Source organism: Argiope bruennichi, chromosome 5 (assembly GCF_947563725.1).
Source record: "Argiope bruennichi chromosome 5, qqArgBrue1.1, whole genome shotgun sequence".
In the NCBI taxonomy this organism is placed as follows: domain Eukaryota; kingdom Metazoa; phylum Arthropoda; class Arachnida; order Araneae; family Araneidae; genus Argiope; species Argiope bruennichi.
The window spans coordinates 135,499,929-135,522,964 of NC_079155.1; positions in this window are offsets into that span (position 1 = coordinate 135,499,929).

A 23,036-nucleotide genomic window follows, 5' to 3' on the forward strand; every position below is an offset into this window, starting at 1 on the left:
TCGAGTCTCGAAACTGAGAACTTTTTAAATATATTTTTCTTTTCTTTTTTTTACATTTTTCTTAGATATTTTTATCCTTTATTCCCACACTTACTACGAACTTTTCCAAATCTTATACTACTAAAATAAAATTTTATGTCAAAATATTTCTATATTCAAGAGAAATTTTAGGAGTCGAGTTCATGCACATGCGCAGAATTCAGTCGTATTCAAAACATTGTGATTTTAGACCAGAATGACACCACGTTAAAACTTTTAGTAGATAATCATAATGAGAGTCTTAGACCATTCAGACGCACTGCGGATTCGAAGCTTCGTGGCCAGATCGGTAGCACGAGCCGTCTAGTTTTGCTGGTCTTCAGTTCGAGTCTCGAAACTGAGAACTTTTTAAATATATTTTTCTTTTCTTTTTTTTACATTTTTCTTAGATATTTTTATCCTTTATTCCCACACTTACTACGAGCTTTTCCAAATCTTATATTAGTAAAATAAAATTTTATGTCAAAATATTTCTATATTCAAGAGAAATTTTAGGAGTCGAGTTCACGCACATGCGCAGAATTCATTCCTATTCAAAACATTGTGCTTTTAGACCAGAATGACACCACGTTAAAACTTTTAGTGGATAATCATAATGAGAGTCTTAGACCATTCAGACGCGCTGCGGGTACGAAGCTTCGTGGCCAGATCGGCAGCACTAGCCATCTAGTTTTGCTGGTCTTCAGTTCGAGTCTCGAAACTGAGAACTTTTTAAATATATTTTTCTTTTCTTTTTTTTACATTTTTCTTAGATATTTTTATCCTTTATTCCCACACTTACTACGAACTTTTCCAAATCTTATACTACTAAAATAAAATTTTATGTCAAAATATTTCTATATTCAAGAGAAATTTTAGGAGTCGAGTTCATGCACATGCGCAGAATTCAGTCGTATTCAAAACATTGTGATTTTAGACCAGAATGACACCACGTTAAAACTTTTAGTAGATAATCATAATGAGAGTCTTAGACCATTCAGACGCGCTGCGGGTACGAAGCTTCGTGGCCAGATCGGCAGCACTAGCCATCTAGTTTTGCTGGTCTTCAGTTCGAGTCTCGAAACTGAGAACTTTTTAAATATATTTTTCTTTTCTTTTTTTTACATTTTTCTTAGATATTTTTATCCTTTATTCCCACACTTACTACGAACTTTTCCAAATCTTATACTACTAAAATAAAATTTTATGTCAAAATATTTCTATATTCAAGAGAAATTTTAGGAGTCGAGTTCATGCACATGCGCAGAATTCAGTCGTATTCAAAACATTGTGATTTTAGACCAGAATGACACCACGTTAAAACTTTTAGTAGATAATCATAATGAGAGTCTTAGACCATTCAGACGCGCTGCGGGTACGAAGCTTCGTGGCCAGATCGGCAGCACTAGCCATCTAGTTTTGCTGGTCTTCAGTTCGAGTCTCGAAACTGAGAACTTTTTAAATATATTTTTCTTTTCTTTTTTTTACATTTTTCTTAGATATTTTTATCCTTTATTCCCACACTTACTACGAACTTTTCCAAATCTTATACTACTAAAATAAAATTTTATGTCAAAATATTTCTATATTCAAGAGAAATTTTAGGAGTCGAGTTCATGCACATGCGCAGAATTCAGTCGTATTCAAAACATTGTGATTTTAGACCAGAATGACACCACGTTAAAACTTTTAGTAGATAATCATAATGAGAGTCTTAGACCATTCAGACGCACTGCGGATTCGAAGCTTCGTGGCCAGATCGGTAGCACGAGCCGTCTAGTTTTGCTGGTCTTCAGTTCGAGTCTCGAAACTGAGAACTTTTTAAATATATTTTTCTTTTCTTTTTTTTACATTTTTCTTAGATATTTTTATCCTTTATTCCCACACTTACTACGAGCTTTTCCAAATCTTATATTAGTAAAATAAAATTTTATGTCAAAATATTTCTATATTCAAGAGAAATTTTAGGAGTCGAGTTCACGCACATGCGCAGAATTCATTCCTATTCAAAACATTGTGCTTTTAGACCAGAATGACACCACGTTAAAACTTTTAGTGGATAATCATAATGAGAGTCTTAGACCATTCAGACGCGCTGCGGGTACGAAGCTTCGTGGCCAGATCGGCAGCACGATCTATCTAGTTTTGTTGGTCTTCAGTTCGAGTCTCGAAACTGAGAACTTTTTAAATATATTTTTCTTTTCTTTTTTTTACATTTTTCTAACATATTTTTATCCTTTAATTCCCACACTTACTACGAAATTTTCCAAATCTTATACTACTAAAATAAAATTTTATGTCAAAATATTTCTATATTCAAGAGAAATTTTAGGAGTCGAGTTCATGCACATGCGCAGAATTCAGTCGTATTCAAAACATTGTGATTTTAGACCAGAATGACACCACGTTAAAACTTTTAGTAGATAATCATAATGAGAGTCTTAGACCATTCAGACGTACTGCGGATACGAAGCTTCGTGGCCAGATCGGCAGCACGATCTATCTAGTTTTGTTGGTCTTCAGTTCGAGTCTCGAAACTGAGAACTTTTTCAATATATTTTTCTTTTCTTTTTTTTACATTTTTCTTAGATATTTTTATCCTTTATTCCCACACTTACTACGAACTTTTCCAAATCTTATACTAGTAAAATAAAATTTTATGTCAAAATATTTCTATATTCAAGAGAAATTTTAGGAGTCGAGTTCATGCACATGCGCAGAATTCAGTCGTATTCAAAACATTGTGATTTTAGACCAGAATGACACCACGTTAAACCTTTAGTAGATAATCATAATGAGAGTCTTAGACCATTCAGACGCACTGCGGATTCGAAGCTTCGTGGCCAGATCGGTAGCACGAGCCGTCTAGTTTTGCTGGTCTTCAGTTCGAGTCTCGAAACTGAGAACTTTTTAAATATATTTTTCTTTTCTTTTTTTTACATTTTTCTTAGATATTTTTATCCTTTATTCCCACACTTACTACGAGCTTTTCCAAATCTTATATCATTAAAATAAAATTTTATGTCAAAATATTTCTATATTCAAGAGAAATTTTAGGAGTCGAGTTCACGCACATGCGCAGAATTCATTCCTATTCAAAACATTGTGCTTTTAGACCAGAATGACACCACGTTAAAACTTTTAGTGGATAATCATAATGAGAGTCTTAGACCATTCAGACGCGCTGCGGGTACGAAGCTTCGTGGCCAGATCGGCAGCACGATCTATCTAGTTTTGTTGGTCTTCAGTTCGAGTCTCGAAACTGAGAACTTTTTAAATATATTTTTCTTTTCTTTTTTTTACATTTTTCTAACATATTTTTATCCTTTAATTCCCACACTTACTACGAAATTTTCCAAATCTTATACTACTAAAATAAAATTTTATGTCAAAATATTTCTATATTCAAGAGAAATTTTAGGAGTCGAGTTCATGCACATGCGCAGAATTCAGTCGTATTCAAAACATTGTGATTTTAGACCAGAATGACACCACGTTAAAACTTTTAGTAGATAATCATAATGAGAGTCTTAGACCATTCAGACGCACTGCGGATACGAAGCTTCGTCACCAGATCGGCAGCACGATCTATCTAGTTTTGTTGGTCTTCAGTTCGAGTCTCGAAACTGAGAACTTTTTCAATATATTTTTCTTTTCTTTTTTTTACATTTTTTTTAGATATTTTTATCCTTTATTCCCACACTTACTACGAACTTTTCCAAATCTTATACTAGTAAAATAAAATTTTATGTCAAAATATTTCTATATTCAAGAGAAATTTTAGGAGTCGAGTTCATGCACATGCGCAGAATTCAGTCGTATTCAAAACATTGTGATTTTAGACCAGAATGACACCACGTTAAAACTTTTAGTAGATAATCATAATGAGAGTCTTAGACCATTCAGACGCACTGCGGATACGAAGCTTCGTGGCCAGATCGGCAGCACGAGCCGTCTAGTTTTGCTGGTCTTCAGTTCGAGTCTCGAAACTGAGAACTTTTTAAATATATTTTTCTTTTCTTTTTTTTACATTTTTCTTAGATATTTTTATCCTTTATTCCCACACTTACTACGAACTTTTCCAAATCTTATACTAGTAAAATAAAATTTTATGTCAAAATATTTCTATATTCAAGAGAAATTTTAGGAGTCGAGTTCATGCACATGCGCAGAATTCAGTCGTATTCAAAACATTGTGATTTTAGACCAGAATGACACCACGTTAAACCTTTAGTAGATAATCATAATGAGAGTCTTAGACCATTCAGACGCACTGCGGATTCGAAGCTTCGTGGCCAGATCGGTAGCACGAGCCGTCTAGTTTTGCTGGTCTTCAGTTCGAGTCTCGAAACTGAGAACTTTTTAAATATATTTTTCTTTTCTTTTTTTTACATTTTTCTTAGATATTTTTATCCTTTATTCCCACACTTACTACGAGCTTTTCCAAATCTTATATCAGTAAAATAAAATTTTATGTCAAAATATTTCTATATTCAAGAGAAATTTTAGGAGTCGAGTTCACGCACATGCGCAGAATTCATTCCTATTCAAAACATTGTGCTTTTAGACCAGAATGACACCACGTTAAAACTTTTAGTGGATAATCATAATGAGAGTCTTAGACCATTCAGACGCGCTGCGGGTACGAAGCTTCGTGGCCAGATCGGCAGCACGATCTATCTAGTTTTGTTGGTCTTCAGTTCGAGTCTCGAAACTGAGAACTTTTTAAATATATTTTTCTTTTCTTTTTTTTACATTTTTCTAACATATTTTTATCCTTTAATTCCCACACTTACTACGAAATTTTCCAAATCTTATACTACTAAAATAAAATTTTATGTCAAAATATTTCTATATTCAAGAGAAATTTTAGGAGTCGAGTTCATGCACATGCGCAGAATTCATTCCTATTCGAAACATTGTGCGTTTAGACCAGAATGACACCACGTTAAAACTTTTAGTGGATAATCATAATGAGAGTCTTAGACCATTCAGACGCGCTGCGAGTACGAAGCGTCGTGGCCACATCGGCAGCACGAGCCATCTAGTTTTGCTGGTCTTCAGTTCGAGTCTCGAAATTGAGAACTTTTTAAATATATTTTTCTTTTCTTTTTTTTACATTTTTCTAAGATATTTTTATCCTTTAATTCCCACACTTACTACGAAATTTTCCAAATCTTATACTACTAAAATAAAATTTTATGTCAAAATATTTCTATATTCAAGAGAAATTTTAGGAGTCGAGTTCATGCACATGCGCAGAATTCAGTCGTATTCAAAACATTGTGATTTTAGACCAGAATGACACCACGTTAAAACTTTTAGTAGATAATCATAATGAGAGTCTTAGACCATTCAGACGCACTGCGGATACGAAGCTTCGTGGCCAGATCGGCAGCACGAGCCATCTAGTTTTCCTGGTCTTCAGTTCGAGTCTCGAAACTGAGAACTTTTTAAATATATTTTTCTTTTCTTTTTTTTACATTTTTTTAAGATATTTTTATCCTTTATTCCCACACTTACTACGAACTTTTCCAAATCTTATACTAGTAAAATAAAATTTTATGTCAAAATATTTCTATATTCAAGAGAAATTTTAGAAGTCGAGTTCACGCACATGCGCAGAATTCATTCCTATTCAAAACATTGTGATTTTAGACCAGAATGACACCACGTTAAAACTTTTAGTAGATAATCATAATGAGAGTCTTAGACCATTCAGACGCGCTGCGAGTACGAAGCTTCGTGGCCAGATCGGCAGCACGAGGCATTTAGTTTTGCTGGTCTTCAGTTCGAGTCTCGAAACTGAGAACTTTTTAAATATATTTTTCTTTTCTTTTTTTTACATTTTTTTAAGATATTTTTATCCTTTATTCCCACACTTACTACGAACTTTTCCAAATCTTATACTAGTAAAATAAAATTTTATGTCAAAATATTTCTATATTCAAGAGAAATTTTAGAAGTCGAGTTCACGCACATGCGCAGAATTCATTCCTATTCAAAACATTGTGATTTTAGACCAGAATGACACCACGTTAAAACTTTTAGTAGATAATCATAATGAGAGTCTTAGACCATTCAGACGCACTGCGGATACGAAGCTTCGTGGAAAGATCGGCAGCACGAGCCATTTAGTTTTCCTGGTCTTCAGTTCGAGTCTCGAAACTGAGAACTTTTTAAATATATTTTTCTTTTCTTTTTTTTACATTTTTCTTAGATATTTTTATCCTTTATTCCCACACTTACTACGAACTTTTCCAAATCTTATACTAGTAAAATAAAATTTTATGTCAAAATATTTCTATATTCAAGAGAAATTTTAGAAGTCGAGTTCACGCACATGCGCAGAATTCATTCCCATTCAAAACATTGTGCTTTTAGACCAGAATGACACCACGTTAAAACTTTTAGTGGATAATCATAATGAGAGTCTTAGACCATTCAGACGCGCTGCGAGTACGAAGCTTCGTGGCCAGATCGGCAGCACAAGCCACCTAGTTTTGCTGGTCTTCAGTTCGAGTCTCGAAACTGAGAACTTTTTCAATATATTTTTCTTTTCATTTTTTTAGATATTTTTATCCTTTATTCCCACACTTACTACGAACTTTTCCAAATCTTATACTACTAAAATAAAATTTTATGTCAAAACATTTCTATATTCAAGAGAAATTTTAGGAGTCGAGTTCACGCACATACGCAGAATTCATTCCTATTCAAAACATTGTGCTTTTAGACCAGAATGACACCACGTTAAAACTTTTAGTGGATAATCATAATGAGAGTCTTAGACCATTCAGACACGCTGCGAGTACGAAGCTTCGTTTCTAGATCGGCAGCACGAACCATCTAGTTTTGCTGGTCTTCAGTTCGAGTCTCGAAACTGAGAACTTTTTGAATATATTTTTCTTTTCTTTTTTTTTAAATTTTTTTATATATTTTTATCCTTTAATCCCACTCTTACTATGAACTTTTCCAAATCTTATACTACTAAAATAAAATTTTATGTCAAAATATTTTTATATTCAAGAGAAATTTTAAGAGTCGAGTTCACGCACATGCGCAGAATTCATTCCTATTCAAAACATTGTGCTTTTAGACCAGAATGACACCACGTTAAAACTTTTAGTGGATAATCATAATGAGAGTCTTAGACCATTCAGACGCGTGGCGGGTACGAAGCTTCGTGGCCAGATCGGCAGCACGAGCCATCTAGTTTTGCTGGTCTTCAGTTCGAGTCTCGAAACTGAGAACTTTTTGAATATATTTTTCTTTTCTTTTTTTTACATTTTTCTTAGATATTTTTATCCTTTATTCCCACACTTACTACGAACTTTTCCAAATCTTATACTACTAAAATAAAATTTTATGTCAAAACATTTCTATATTCAAGAGAAATTTTAGAAGTCGAGTTCACGCACATACGCAGAATTCATTCCTATTCAAAACATTGTGCTTTAAGACCAGAATGACACAACGTTAAAACTTTTAGTGGATAATCATAATAAGAGTCTTAGTCCATTCAGACGCTCTGGGGGTACGAAGAATCGTTTCTAGATCGGCAGCACGAGCCATCTAGTTTTGCTGGTCTTCAGTTCGAGTCTCGAAACTGAGAACTTTTTAAATATATTTTTCTTCTCTTTTTTTTTACATTTTTTTTTTAGATATTTTTATCCTTTATTCCCACACTTACTACGAACGTTTGCTAAACTTATACTACTAAAATAAAATTTTATGTCAAAATATTTCTATATTCAAGAGAAATTTTAGGAGTCGAGTTCATGCACATGCGCATAATTCAGTCCTATTCAAAACATTGTGCTTTTAGACCAGAATGACACCACGTTAAAACTTTTAGTGGATAAACATAATGAGAGTCTTAGACCATTCAGACGCGGTGCGGGTACGAAGCTTCGTGGCCAGATCGGCAGCACGAGCCATCTAGTTTTGCTGGTCTTCAGTTCGAGTCTCGAAACTGAGAACTTTTTGAATATATTTTTCTTTTCTTTTTTTTTACAATTTTTTTACATATTTTTATCCTTTAATCCCACACTTACTACGAACTTTTCGAAATCTTATACTACTAAAATAAAATTTTATGTCAAAATATTTCTATATTCAAGAGAAATTTTAGGAGTCGAGTTCATGCACATGCGCAGAATTCATTCCTATTCAAAACATTGTGCTTTTAGACCAGAATGACACCACGTTAAAACTTTTAGTGGATAATCATAATAAGAGTCTTAGACCATTCAGACGCGCCGCGGGTACGGAGCTTCGTGGCCAGATCGGCAGCACGAGCCATCTAGTTTTGCTGGTCTTCAGTTCGAGTCTCGAAACTGAGAATTTTTTGAATATATTTTTCTTTTCTTTTTTTTTACAATTTTTTTATATATTTTTATCCTTTAATCCCAAACTTACTACGAACTTTTCGAAATCTTATACTACTAAAATAAAATTTTATGTCAAAATATTTCTATATTCAAGAGAAATTTTAAGAGTCGAGTTCACGCACATGCGCAGAATTCATTCCTATTCAAAACATTGTGCTTTTAGACGAGAATGACACCACGTTAAAACTTTTAGTGGATAATCATAATGAGAGTCTTAGACCATTCAGACGCGCTGCGGGTACGAAGCTTCGTGGCCAGATCGGAAGTACGAGCCATCTGGTTTTGCTGGTTTTCAGTTCGAGTCTCGAAACTGAGAACTTTTAAAATATATTTTTCTTTTCTTTTTTTTTACATTTTTCTTAGATATTTTTATCCTTTATTCCCACACTTACTACGAACTTTTCCAAATCTTATACTACTAAAATAAAATTTTATGTCAAAATATTTCTATATTCAAGAGAAATTTTAGGAGTCGAGTTCATGCACATGCGCAGAATTCATTCCTATTCAAAACATTGTGCTTTTAGACCAGAATGACACCACGTTAAAACTTTTAGTGGATAATCATAATGAGAGTCTTAGACCATTCAGACGCGCTGCGGGTACGAAGCTTCGTGGCCAGATCGGCAGCACGAGCCATCTAGTTTTGCTGGTCTTCAGTTCGAGTCTCGAAACTGAGAATTTTTTGAATATATTTTTCTTTTCTTTTTTTTTACAATTTTTTTATATATTTTTATCCTTTAATCCCAAACTTACTACGAACTTTTCGAAATCTTATACTACTAAAATAAAATTTTATGTCAAAATATTTCTATATTCAAGAGAAATTTTAAGAGTCGAGTTCACGCACATGCGCAGAATTCATTCCTATTCAAAACATTGTGCTTTTAGACGAGAATGACACCACGTTAAAACTTTTAGTGGATAATCATAATGAGAGTCTTAGACCATTCAGACGCGCTGCGGGTACGAAGCTTCGTGGCCAGATCGGAAGTACGAGCCATCTGGTTTTGCTGGTTTTCAGTTCGAGTCTCGAAACTGAGAACTTTTAAAATATATTTTTCTTTTCTTTTTTTTTACATTTTTCTTAGATATTTTTATCCTTTATTCCCACACTTACTACGAACTTTTCCAAATCTTATACTATTAAAATAAAATTTTATGTCAAAATATTTCTATATTCAAGAGAAATTTTAGGAGTCGAGTTCACGCACATGCGCAGAATTCATTCCCATTCAAAACATTGTGCTTTTAGACCAGAATGACACCACGTTAAAACTTTTAGTGGATAATCCTAATGTGAGTCTTAGACCATTCAGACGCGGTGCGGGTACGAGGCTTCGTGGCCAGATCGGCAGCGCGAGCCATCTAGTTTTGCTGATCTTCAGTTCGAGTCTCGAAACTGAGAACTTTTTAAATATATTTTTCTTTTCTTTTTTTTACATTTTTCTTAGATATTTTTATCCTTTATTTCCACACTTACTACGAACTTTTCCAAATCTTATACTACTAAAATAAAATTTTATGTCAAAACATTTCTATATTCAAGAGAAATTTTAGGAGTCGAGTTCACGCACATACGCAGAATTCATTCCTATTCAAAACATTGTGCTTTTAGACCAGAATGACACCACGTTAAAACCTTTAGTGGATAATCATAATGAGAGTCTTAGACCATTCAGGCGCGCTGCGGGTACGAAGCTTCGTGGCCAGATCGGCAGCACGAGCCATCTAGTTTTGATGGTCTTCAGTTCGAGTCTCGAAACTGAGAACTTTTTCAATATATTTTTCTTTTCTTTTTTTTACATTTTTTTTAGATATTTTTATCCTTTATTCCCACACTTACTACGAACTTTCCCAAATCTTATACTAGTAAAATAAAATTTTATGTCAAAATATTTCTATATTCAAGAGAAATTTTAGGAGTCGAGTTCATGCACATGCGCAGAATTCATTCCTATTCAAAACATTGTGCTTTTAGACCAGATTGACACCACGTTAAAACTTTTAGTGGATAATCATAATGAGAGTCTTAGACCATTCAGACGCGCTGCGGGTACGAACCTTCGTGGCCAGATCGGCAGCACGAGCCATCTAGTTTTGCTGGTCTTCAGTTCGAGTCTCGAAACTGAGAACTTTTTGAATATATTTTTCTTTTCTTTTTTTTAAAATTTTTTTATATATTTTTATCCTTTAATCCCACACTTACTATGAACTTTTCCAAATCTTATACTACTAAAATAAAATTTTATGTCAAAATATTTCTATATTCAAGAGAAATTTTAGGAGTCGAGTTCACGCACATGCGCAGAATTCATTCCTATTCGAAACATTGTGCTTTTAGACCAGAATGACACCACGTTAAAACTTTTAGTGGATAATCATAATGCGAGTCTTAGACCATTCAGACGCGCTGCGGGTACGAAGCTTCGTGGCCAGATCGGCAGCACGAGCCATCTAGTTTTGCTGGTCTTCAGTTCGAGTCTCGAAACTGAGAACTTTTTAAATATATTTTTCTTTTCTTTTTTTTACATTTTTTTAAGATATTTTTATCCTTTATTCCCACACTTACTAAGAACTTTTCCAAATCTTATACTACTAAAATAAAATTTTCTGTCAAAATATTTCTATATTCAACAGAAATTTTAGGAGTCGAGTTCACGCACATGCGCAGAATTCATTCCTATTCAAAACATTGTGCTTTTAGACCAGAATGACACCACGTTAAAACTTTTAGTGGATAATCATAATGAGAGTCTTAGACCATTCAGACGCGCTGCGGGTACGAAGCTTCGTGGCAAGATCGGCAGCACGAGCCATCTAGTTTTGTTGGTCTTCAGTTCGAGTCTCGAAACTGAGAACTTTTTAAATATATTTTTCTTTTCTTTTTTTTACAATTTTCTAAGATATTTTTATCCTTTAATTCACACACTTACTACGAAATTTTCCAAATCTTATACTACTAAAATAAAATTTTATGTCAAAATATTTCTATATTCAAGAGAAATTTTAGGAGTCGAGTTCATGCACATGCGCAGAATTCATTCCTATTCAAAACATTGTGCTTTTAGACCAGAATGACACCACGTTAAAACTTAGTGGATAATCATAATGAGAGTCTTAGACCATTCAGACGCGCTGCGAGTACGACGCTTCGGGGCCAGATCGGCAGCACGAGCCATCTAGTTTTGCTGGTCTTCAGTTCGAGTCTCGAAACTGAGAACTTTTTCAATATATTTTTCTTTTCTTTTTTTTACATTTTTTTTAGATATTTTAATCCTTTATTCCCACACTTACTACGAACTTTTCCAAATCTTATACTACTAAAATAAAATTTTATGTCAAAATATTTCTATATTCAAGAGAAATTTTAGGAGTCGAGTTCACGCACGTGCGCAGAATTCAGTCGTATTCAAAACATTGTGCTTTTAGACCAGAATGACACCACGTTAAAACTTTTAGTGGATAATCATAATGAGAGTCTTAGACCATTCAGACGCGCTGCGGGTACGAAGCTTCGTAGCCAGATCGGCAGCGCGAGCCATCTAGTTTTGCTGGTCTTCATTTCGAATCTCGAAACTGAGAACTTTTTAAATATATTTTTCTTTTCTTTTTTTTACATTTTTTTAAGATATTTTTATCCTTTATTCCCACACTTACTAAGAACTTTTCCAAATCTTATACTACTAAAATAAAATTTTATGTCAAAATATTTCTATATTCAACAGAAATTTTAGGAGTCGAGTTCACGCACATGCGCAGAATTCATTCCTATTCAAAACATTGTGCTTTTAGACCAGAATGACACCACGTTAAAACTTTTAGTGGATAATCATAATGAGAGTCTTAGACCATTCAGACGCGCTGCGGGTACGAAGCTTCGTGGCAAGATCGGCAGCTTGATCCATCTAGTTTTGTTGGTCTTAAGTTCGATTCTCGAAACTGAGAACTTTTTAAATATATTTTTCTTTTCTTTTTTTTACAATTTTCTAAGATATTTTTATCCTTTAATTCACACACTTACTACGAAATTTTCCAAATCTTATACTACTAAAATAAAATTTTATGTCAAAATATTTCTATATTCAAGAGAAATTTTTGTAGTCGAGTTCATGCACATGCGCAGAATTCATTCCTATTCGAAACATTGTGCGTTTAGACCAGAATGACACCACGTTAAAACTTTTAGTGGATAATCATAATGAGAGTCTTAGACCATTCAGACGCGCTGCGAGTACGACGCTTCGTGGCCAGATCGGCAGAACGAGCCATCTAGTTTTGCTGGTCTTCAGTTCGAGTCTCGAAACTGAGAACTTTTTTCAATATATTTTTCTTTTCTTTTTTTTACATTTTTTTTAGATATTTTTATCCCTTATTCCCACACTTACTACGAACTTTTCCAAATCTTATACTAGTAAAATAAAATTTTATGTCAAAATATTTCTATATTCAAGAGAAATTTTAGGAGCCGAGTTCATGCACATGCGCAGAATTCAGTCGTATTCAAAACATTGTGATTTTAGACCAGAATGACACCACGTTAAAACTTTTAGTAGATAATCATAATGAGAGTCTTAGACCATTCAGACGCACTGCGGATACGAAGCTTCGTGGCCAGATCGGCAGCACGAGCCGTCTAGTTTTGCTGGTCTTCAGTTCGAGTCTCGAAACTGAGAACTTTTTCAATATATTTTTCTTTTCTTTTTTTTACATTTTTTTTAGATATTTTTATCCTTTATTCCCACACTTACTACGAACTTTTCCAAATCTTATACTAGTAAAATAAAATTTTATGTCAAAATATTTCTATATTCAAGAGAAATTTTAGGAGTCGAGTTCATGCACATGCGCAGAATTCAGTGGTATTCAAAACATTGTGATTTTAGACCAGAATGACACCACGTTAAAACTTTTAGTAGATAATCATAATGAGAGTCTTAGACCATTCAGACGCACTGCGGATACGAAGCATCGTGGCCAGATCGGCAGCACGAGCCGTCTCGTTTTGCTGGTCTTCAGTTCGAGTCTCGAAACTGAGAACTTTTTAAATATATTTTTCTTTTCTTTTTTTTACATTTTTCTTAGATATTTTTATCCTTTATTCCCACACTTACTACGAACTTTTCCAAATCTTATACTACTAAAATAAAATTTTATGTCAAAATATTTCTATATTCAAGAGAAATTTTAGGAGTCGAGTTCATGCACATGCGCATAATTCAGTCGTATTCAAAACATTGTGATTTTAGACCAGAATGACACCACGTTAAAACTTTTAGTAGATAATCATAATGAGAGTCTTAGACCATTCAGACGCACTGCGGATACGAAGCTTCGTGGCCAAATCGGCAGCACGAGCCATCTAGTTTTGCTGGTCTTCAGTTCGAGTCTCGAAACTGAGAACTTTTTAAATATATTTTTCTTTTCTTTTTTTTACATTTTTTTTAGATATTTTTATCCTTTATTCCCGCACTTACTACGAACTTTTCCAAATCTTATACTACTAAAATAAAATTTTATGTCAAAATATTTCTATATTCAAGAGAAATTTTAAGAGTCGAGTTCACGCACATGCGCAGAATTCATTCCTATTCGAAACATTGTGCTTTTAGAACAGAATGACAGCACGTTAAAACTTTTAGTGGATAATCATAATGAGAGTCTTAGACCATTCAGACGCGCTGCGGGTACGAAGCTTCGTTTCCAGATCGGCAGCACGAGCCATCTAGTTTTGCTGGTCTTCAGGTCGAGTCTCGAAACTGAGAACTTTTTCAATATATTTTTCTTTTCTTTTTTTTTACATTTTTTTTAGATATTTTTATCCTTTATTCCCACACTTACTACGAACTTTTCCAAATCTTATACTACTGAAATAAAATTTTATGTCAAATATTTCTATATTCAAGAGAAAATTTTAAGAGTCGAGGTCACGCACATTCGCAGAATTCATTCCTATTCAAAACATTGTGCTTTTAGACCAGAATGACACCACGTTAAAACTTTTAGTGGATAATAATAATGAGAGTCTTAGACCATTCAGACGCGCTGCGGGTACGAAGCTTCGTGGCAAGATCGGCAGCTTGATCCATCTAGTTTTGTTGGTCTTCAGTTCGAGTCTCGAAACTGAGAACTTTTTAAATATATTTTTCTTTTCTTTTTTTTACAATTTTCTAAGATATTTTTATCCTTTAATTCACACACTTACTACGAAATTTTCCAAATCTTATACTACTAAAATAAAATTTTATGTCAAAATATTTCTATATTCAAGAGAAATTTTAGGAGTCGAGTTCATGCACATGCGCAGAATTCATTCCTATTCAAAACATTGTGCTTTTAGACCAGAATGACACCACGTTAAAACTTAGTGGATAATCATAATGAGAATCTTAGACCATTCAGACGCGCTGCGAGTACGACGCTTCGTGGCCAGATCGGCAGCACGAGCCATCTAGTTTTGCTGGTCTTCAGTTCGAGTCTCGAAACTGAGAACTTTTTCAATATATTTTTCTTTTCTTTTTTTTACATTTTTTTTAGATATTTTTATCCTTTATTCCCACACTTACTACGAGCTTTTCCAAATCTTATATTAGTAAAATAAAATTTTATGTCAAAATATTTCTATATTCAAGAGAAATTTTAGGAGTCGAGTTCACGCACATGCGCAGAATTCATTCCTATTCAAAACATTGTGCTTTTAGACCAGAATGACACCACGTTAAAACTTTTAGTGGATAATCATAATGAGAGTCTTAGACCATTCAGACGCGCTGCCTGTACGAAGCTTCGAGGCCAGATCGGCAGCACGAGCCATCTAGTTTTGATGGTCTTCAGTTCGAGTCCCGAAACTGAGAACTTTTTCAATATATTTTTCTTTTCTTTTTTTTACATTTTTTTAAGATATTTTAATCCTTTATTCCCACACTTACTACGAACTTTTCCAAATCTTATACTACTAAAATAAAATTTTATGTCAAAATATTTCTATATTCAAGAGAAATTTTAGGAGTCGAGTTCATGCACGTGCGCAGAATTCAGTCGTATTCAAAACATTGTGCTTTTAGACCAGAATGACACCACGTTAAAACTTTTAGTGGATAATCATAATGAGAGTCTTAGACCATTCAGACGCGCTGCGGGTACGAAGCTTCGTAGCCAGATCGGCAGCGCGAGCCATCTAGTTTTGCTGGTCTTCATTTCGAATCTCGAAACTGAGAACTTTTTAAATATATTTTTCTTTTCTTTTTTTTACATTTTTTTAAGATATTTTTATCCTTTATTCCCACACTTACTAAGAACTTTTCCAAATCTTATACTACTAAAATAAAATTTTATGTCAAAATATTTCTATATTCAACAGAAATTTTAGGAGTCGAGTTCACGCACATGCGCAGAATTCATTCCTATTCAAAACATTGTGCTTTTAGACCAGAATGACACCACGTTAAAACTTTTAGTGGATAATCATAATGAGAGTCTTAGACCATTCAGACGCGCTGCGGGTACGAAGCTTCGTGGCAAGATCGGCAGCTTGATCCATCTAGTTTTGTTGGTCTTCAGTTCGATTCTCGAAACTGAGAACTTTTTAAATATATTTTTCTTTTCTTTTTTTTACAATTTTCTAAGATATTTTTATCCTTTAATTCACACACTTACTACGAAATTTTCCAAATCTTATACTACTAAAATAAAATTTTATGTCAAAATATTTCTATATTCAAGAGAAATTTTTGTAGTCGAGTTCATGTACATGCGCAGAATTCATTCCTATTCGAAACATTGTGCGTTTAGACCAGAATGACACCACGTTAAAACTTTTAGTGGATAATCATAATGAGAGTCTTAGACCATTCAGACGCGCTGCGAGTACGACGCTTCGTGGCCAGATCGGCAGAACGAGCCATCTAGTTTTGCTGGTCTTCAGTTCGAGTCTCGAAACTGAGAACTTTTTTCAATATATTTTTCTTTTCTTTTTTTTACATTTTTTTTAGATATTTTTATCCCTTATTCCCACACTTACTACGAACTTTTCCAAATCTTATACTAGTAAAATAAAATTTTATGTCAAAATATTTCTATATTCAAGAGAAATTTTAGGAGCCGAGTTCATGCACATGCGCAGAATTCAGTCGTATTCAAAACATTGTGATTTTAGACCAGAATGACACCACGTTAAAACTTTTAGTAGATAATCATAATGAGAGTCTTAGACCATTCAGACGCACTGCGGATACGAAGCTTCGTGGCCAGATCGGCAGCACGAGCCGTCTAGTTTTGCTGGTCTTCAGTTCGAGTCTCGAAACTGAGAACTTTTTCAATATATTTTTCTTTTCTTTTTTTTACATTTTTTTTAGATATTTTTATCCTTTATTCCCACACTTACTACGAACTTTTCCAAATCTTATACTAGTAAAATAAAATTTTATGTCAAAATATTTCTATATTCAAGAGAAATTTTAGGAGTCGAGTTCATGCACATGCGCAGAATTCAGTCGTATTCAAAACATTGTGATTTTAGACCAGAATGACACCACGTTAAAACTTTTAGTAGATAATCATAATGAGAGTCTTAGACCATTCAGACGCACTGCGGATACGAAGCATCGTGGCCAGATCGGCAGCACGAGCCGTCTCGTTTTGCTGGTCTTCAGTTCGAGTCTCGAAACTGAGAACTTTTTAAATATATTTTTCTTTTCTTTTTTTTACATTTTTCTTAGATATTTTTATCCTTTATTCCCACACTTACTACGAACTTTTCCAAATCTTATACTACTAAAATAAAATTTTATGTCAAAATATTTCTATATTCAAGAGAAATTTTAGGAGTCGAGTTCATGCACATGCGCAGAATTCAGTCGTATTCAAAACATTGTGATTTTAGACCAGAATGACACCACGTTAAAACTTTTAGTAGATAATCATAATGAGAGTCTTAGACCATTCAGACGCACTGCGGATACGAAGCTTCGTGGCCAAATCGGCAGCACGAGCCATCTAGTTTTGCTGGTCTTCAGTTCGAGTCTCGAAACTGAGAACTTTTTAAATATATTTTTCTTTTCTTTTTTTTACATTTTTTTAAGATATTTTTATCCTTTATTCCCACACTTACTAAGAACTTTTCCAAATCTTATACTACTAAAATAAAATTTTATGTCAAAATATTTCTATATTCAAGAGAAATTTTAGGAGTCGAGTTCACGCACATGCGCAGAATTCATTCCTATTCAAAACATTGTGCTTTTAGACCAGAATGACACCACGTTAAAACTTTTAGTGGATAATCATAATGAGAGTCTTAGACCATTCAGACGCGCTGCAGGTACGAAGCTTCGTGGCCAGATCGGCAGCACGATCCATCTAGTTTTGTTGGTCTTCAGTTCGAGTCTCGAAACTGAGAACTTTTTAAATATATTTTTCTTTTCTTTTTTTTACATTTTTCTAAGATATTTTTATCCTTTAATTCCCACACTTACTACGAAATTTTCCAAATCTTATACTACTAAAATAAAATTTTATGTCAAAATATTTCTATATTCAAGAGAAATTTTAGGAGTCGTAGTTCATGCACATGCGCAGAATTCATTCCTATTCGGAACATTGTGCGTTTAGACCAGAATGACACCACGTTAAAACTTTTAGTGGATAATCATAATGAGAGTCTTAGACCATTCAGACGCGCTGCGAGTACGAAGCTTCGTGGCCAGATCGGCAGCACGAGCCATCTAGTTTTGCTGGTCTTCAGTTCGAGTCTCGAAACTGAGAACTTTTTAAATATATTTTTCTTTTCTTTTTTTTACATTTTTCTTAGATATTTTTATCCTTTATTCCCACACTTACTACGAACTTTTCCAAATCTTATACTACTAAAATAAAATTTTATGTCAAAATATTTCTATATTCAAGAGAAATTTTAGGAGCCGAGTTCATGCACATGCGCAGAATTCAGTCGTATTCAAAACATTGTGATTTTAGACCAGAATGACACCACGTTAAAACTTTTAGTAGATAATCATAATGAGAGTCTTAGACCATTCAGACGCACTGCGGATACGAAGCTTCGTGGCCAGATCGGCAGCACGAGCCGTCTAGTTTTGCTGGTCTTCAGTTCGAGTCTCGAAACTGAGAACTTTTTCAATATATTTTTCTTTTCTTTTTTTTACATTTTTTTTAGATATTTTTATCCTTTATTCCCACACTTACTACGAACTTTTCCAAATCTTATACTAGTAAAATAAAATTTTATGTCAAAATATTTCTATATTCAAGAGAAATTTTAGGAGTCGAGTTCATGCACATGCGCAGAATTCAGTCGTATTCAAAACATTGTGATTTTAGACCAGAATGACACCACGTTAAAACTTTTAGTAGATAATCATAATGAGAGTCTTAGACCATTCAGACGCACTGCGGATACGAAGCATCGTGGCCAGATCGGCAGCACGAGCCGTCTCGTTTTGCTGGTCTTCAGTTCGAGTCTCGAAACTGAGAACTTTTTAAATATATTTTTCTTTTCTTTTTTTTACATTTTTCTTAGATATTTTTATCCTTTATTCCCACACTTACTACGAACTTTTCCAAATCTTATACTACTAAAATAAAATTTTATGTCAAAATATTTCTATATTCAAGAGAAATTTTAGGAGTCGAGTTCATGCACATGCGCAGAATTCAGTCGTATTCAAAACATTGTGATTTTAGACCAGAATGACACCACGTTAAAACTTTTAGTAGATAATCATAATGAGAGTCTTAGACCATTCAGACGCACTGCGGATACGAAGCTTCGTGGCCAAATCGGCAGCACGAGCCATCTAGTTTTGCTGGTCTTCAGTTCGAGTCTCGAAACTGAGAACTTTTTAAATATATTTTTCTTTTCTTTTTTTTACATTTTTTTAAGATATTTTTATCCTTTATTCCCACACTTACTAAGAACTTTTCCAAATCTTATACTACTAAAATAAAATTTTATGTCAAAATATTTCTATATTCAACAGAAATTTTAGGAGTCGAGTTCACGCACATGCGCAGAATTCATTCCTATTCAAAACATTGTGCTTTTAGACCAGAATGACACCACGTTAAAACTTTTAGTGGATAATCATAATGAGAGTCTTAGACCATTCAGACGCGCTGCGGGTACGAAGCTTCGTGGCCAGATCGGCAGCACGATCCATCTAGTTTTGTTGGTCTTCAGTTCGAGTCTCGAAACTGAGAACTTTTTAAATATATTTTTCTTTTCTTTTTTTTACATTTTTCTAAGATATTTTTATCCTTTAATTCCCACACTTACTACGAAATTTTCCAAATCTTATACTACTAAAATAAAATTTTATGTCAAAATATTTCTATATTCAAGAGAAATTTTAGGAGTCGTAGTTCATGCACATGCGCAGAATTCATTCCTATTCGGAACATTGTGCGTTTAGACCAGAATGACACCACGTTAAAACTTTTAGTGGATAATCATAATGAGAGTCTTAGACCATTCAGACGCGCTGCGAGTACGAAGCTTCGTGGCCAGATCGGCAGCACGAGCCATCTAGTTTTGCTGGTCTTCAGTTCGAGTCTCGAAACTGAGAACTTTTTAAATATATTTTTCTTTTCTTTTTTTTACATTTTTCTTAGATATTTTTATCCTTTATTCCCACACTTACTACGAGCTTTTCCAAATCTTATATTAGTAAAATAAAATTTTATGTCAAAATATTTCTATATTCAAGAGAAATTTTAGGAGTCGAGTTCACGCACATGCGCAGAATTCATTCCTATTCAAAACATTGTGCTTTTAGACCAGAATGACACCACGTTAAAACTTTTAGTGGATAATCATAATGAGAGTCTTAGACCATTCAGACGCGCTGCGGGTACGAAGCTTCGTGGCCAGATCGGCAGCACGATCTATCTAGTTTTGTTGGTCTTCAGTTCGAGTCTCGAAACTGAGAACTTTTTCAATATATTTTTCTTTTCTTTTTTTTACATTTTTTTTAGATATTTTTATCCTTTATTCCCACACTTACTACGAACTTTTCCAAATCTTATACTAGTAAAATAAAATTTTATGTCAAAATATTTCTATATTCAAGAGAAATTTTAGGAGTCGAGTTCATGCACATGCGCAGAATTCAGTCGTATTCAAAACATTGTGATTTTAGACCAGAATGACACCACGTTAAAACTTTTAGTAGATAATCATAATGAGAGTCTTAGACCATTCAGACGCACTGCGGATACGAAGCTTCGTGGCCAGATCGGCAGCACGAGCCGTCTAGTTTTGCTGGTCTTCAGTTCGAGTCTCGAAACTGAGAACTTTTTAAATATATTTTTCTTTTCTTTTTTTTACATTTTTCTTAGATATTTTTATCCTTTATTCCCACACTTACTACGAACTTTTCCAAATCTTATACTACTAAAATAAAATTTTATGTCAAAATATTTCTATATTCAAGAGAAATTTTAGGAGTCGAGTTCATGCACATGCGCAGAATTCAGTCGTATTCAAAACATTGTGATTTTAGACCAGAATGACACCACGTTAAAACTTTTAGTAGATAATCATAATGAGAGTCTTAGACCATTCAGACGCACTGCGGATACGAAGCTTCGTGGCCAGATCGGCAGCACGATCTATCTAGTTTTGTTGGTCTTCATTTCGAGTCTCGAAACTGAGAACTTTTTCAATATATTTTTCTTTTCTTTTTTTTACATTTTTTTTAGATATTTTTATCCTTTATTCCCACACTTACTACGAACTTTTCCAAATCTTATACTAGTAAAATAAAATTTTATGTCAAAATATTTCTATATTCAAGAGAAATTTTAGGAGTCGAGTTCATGCACATGCGCAGAATTCAGTCGTATTCAAAACATTGTGATTTTAGACCAGAATGACACCACGTTAAAACTTTTAGTAGATAATCATAATGAGAGTCTTAGACCATTCAGACGCACTGCGGATACGAAGCTTCGTGGCCAGATCGGCAGCACGAGCCGTCTAGTTTTGCTGGTCTTCAGTTCGAGTCTCGAAACTGAGAACTTTTTAAATATATTTTTCTTTTCTTTTTTTTACATTTTTCTTAGATATTTTTATCCTTTATTCCCACACTTACTACGAACTTTTCCAAATCTTATACTAGTAAAATAAAATTTTATGTCAAAATATTTCTATATTCAAGAGAAATTTTAGGAGTCGAGTTCATGCACATGCGCAGAATTCAGTCGTATTCAAAACATTGTGATTTTAGACCAGAATGACACCACGTTAAACCTTTAGTAGATAATCATAATGAGAGTCTTAGACCATTCAGACGCACTGCGGATTCGAAGCTTCGTGGCCAGATCGGTAGCACGAGCCGTCTAGTTTTGCTGGTCTTCAGTTCGAGTCTCGAAACTGAGAACTTTTTAAATATATTTTTCTTTTCTTTTTTTTACATTTTTCTTAGATATTTTTATCCTTTATTCCCACACTTACTACGAGCTTTTCCAAATCTTATATCAGTAAAATAAAATTTTATGTCAAAATATTTCTATATTCAAGAGAAATTTTAGGAGTCGAGTTCACGCACATGCGCAGAATTCATTCCTATTCAAAACATTGTGCTTTTAGACCAGAATGACACCACGTTAAAACTTTTAGTGGATAATCATAATGAGAGTCTTAGACCATTCAGACGCGCTGCGGGTACGAAGCTTCGTGGCCAGATCGGCAGCACGATCTATCTAGTTTTGTTGGTCTTCAGTTCGAGTCTCGAAACTGAGAACTTTTTAAATATATTTTTCTTTTCTTTTTTTTACATTTTTCTAACATATTTTTATCCTTTAATTCCCACACTTACTACGAAATTTTCCAAATCTTATACTACTAAAATAAAATTTTATGTCAAAATATTTCTATATTCAAGAGAAATTTTAGGAGTCGAGTTCATGCACATGCGCAGAATTCATTCCTATTCGAAACATTGTGCGTTTAGACCAGAATGACACCACGTTAAAACTTTTAGTGGATAATCATAATGAGAGTCTTAGACCATTCAGACGCGCTGCGAGTACGAAGCGTCGTGGCCACATCGGCAGCACGAGCCATCTAGTTTTGCTGGTCTTCAGTTCGAGTCTCGAAATTGAGAACTTTTTAAATATATTTTTCTTTTCTTTTTTTTACATTTTTCTAAGATATTTTTATCCTTTAATTCCCACACTTACTACGAAATTTTCCAAATCTTATACTACTAAAATAAAATTTTATGTCAAAATATTTCTATATTCAAGAGAAATTTTAGGAGTCGAGTTCATGCACATGCGCAGAATTCAGTCGTATTCAAAACATTGTGATTTTAGACCAGAATGACACCACGTTAAAACTTTTAGTAGATAATCATAATGAGAGTCTTAGACCATTCAGACGCACTGCGGATACGAAGCTTCGTGGCCAGATCGGCAGCACGAGCCATCTAGTTTTCCTGGTCTTCAGTTCGAGTCTCGAAACTGAGAACTTTTTAAATATATTTTTCTTTTCTTTTTTTTACATTTTTCTTAGATATTTTTATCCTTTATTCCCACACTTACTACGAACTTTTCCAAATCTTATACTAGTAAAATAAAATTTTATGTCAAAATATTTCTATATTCAAG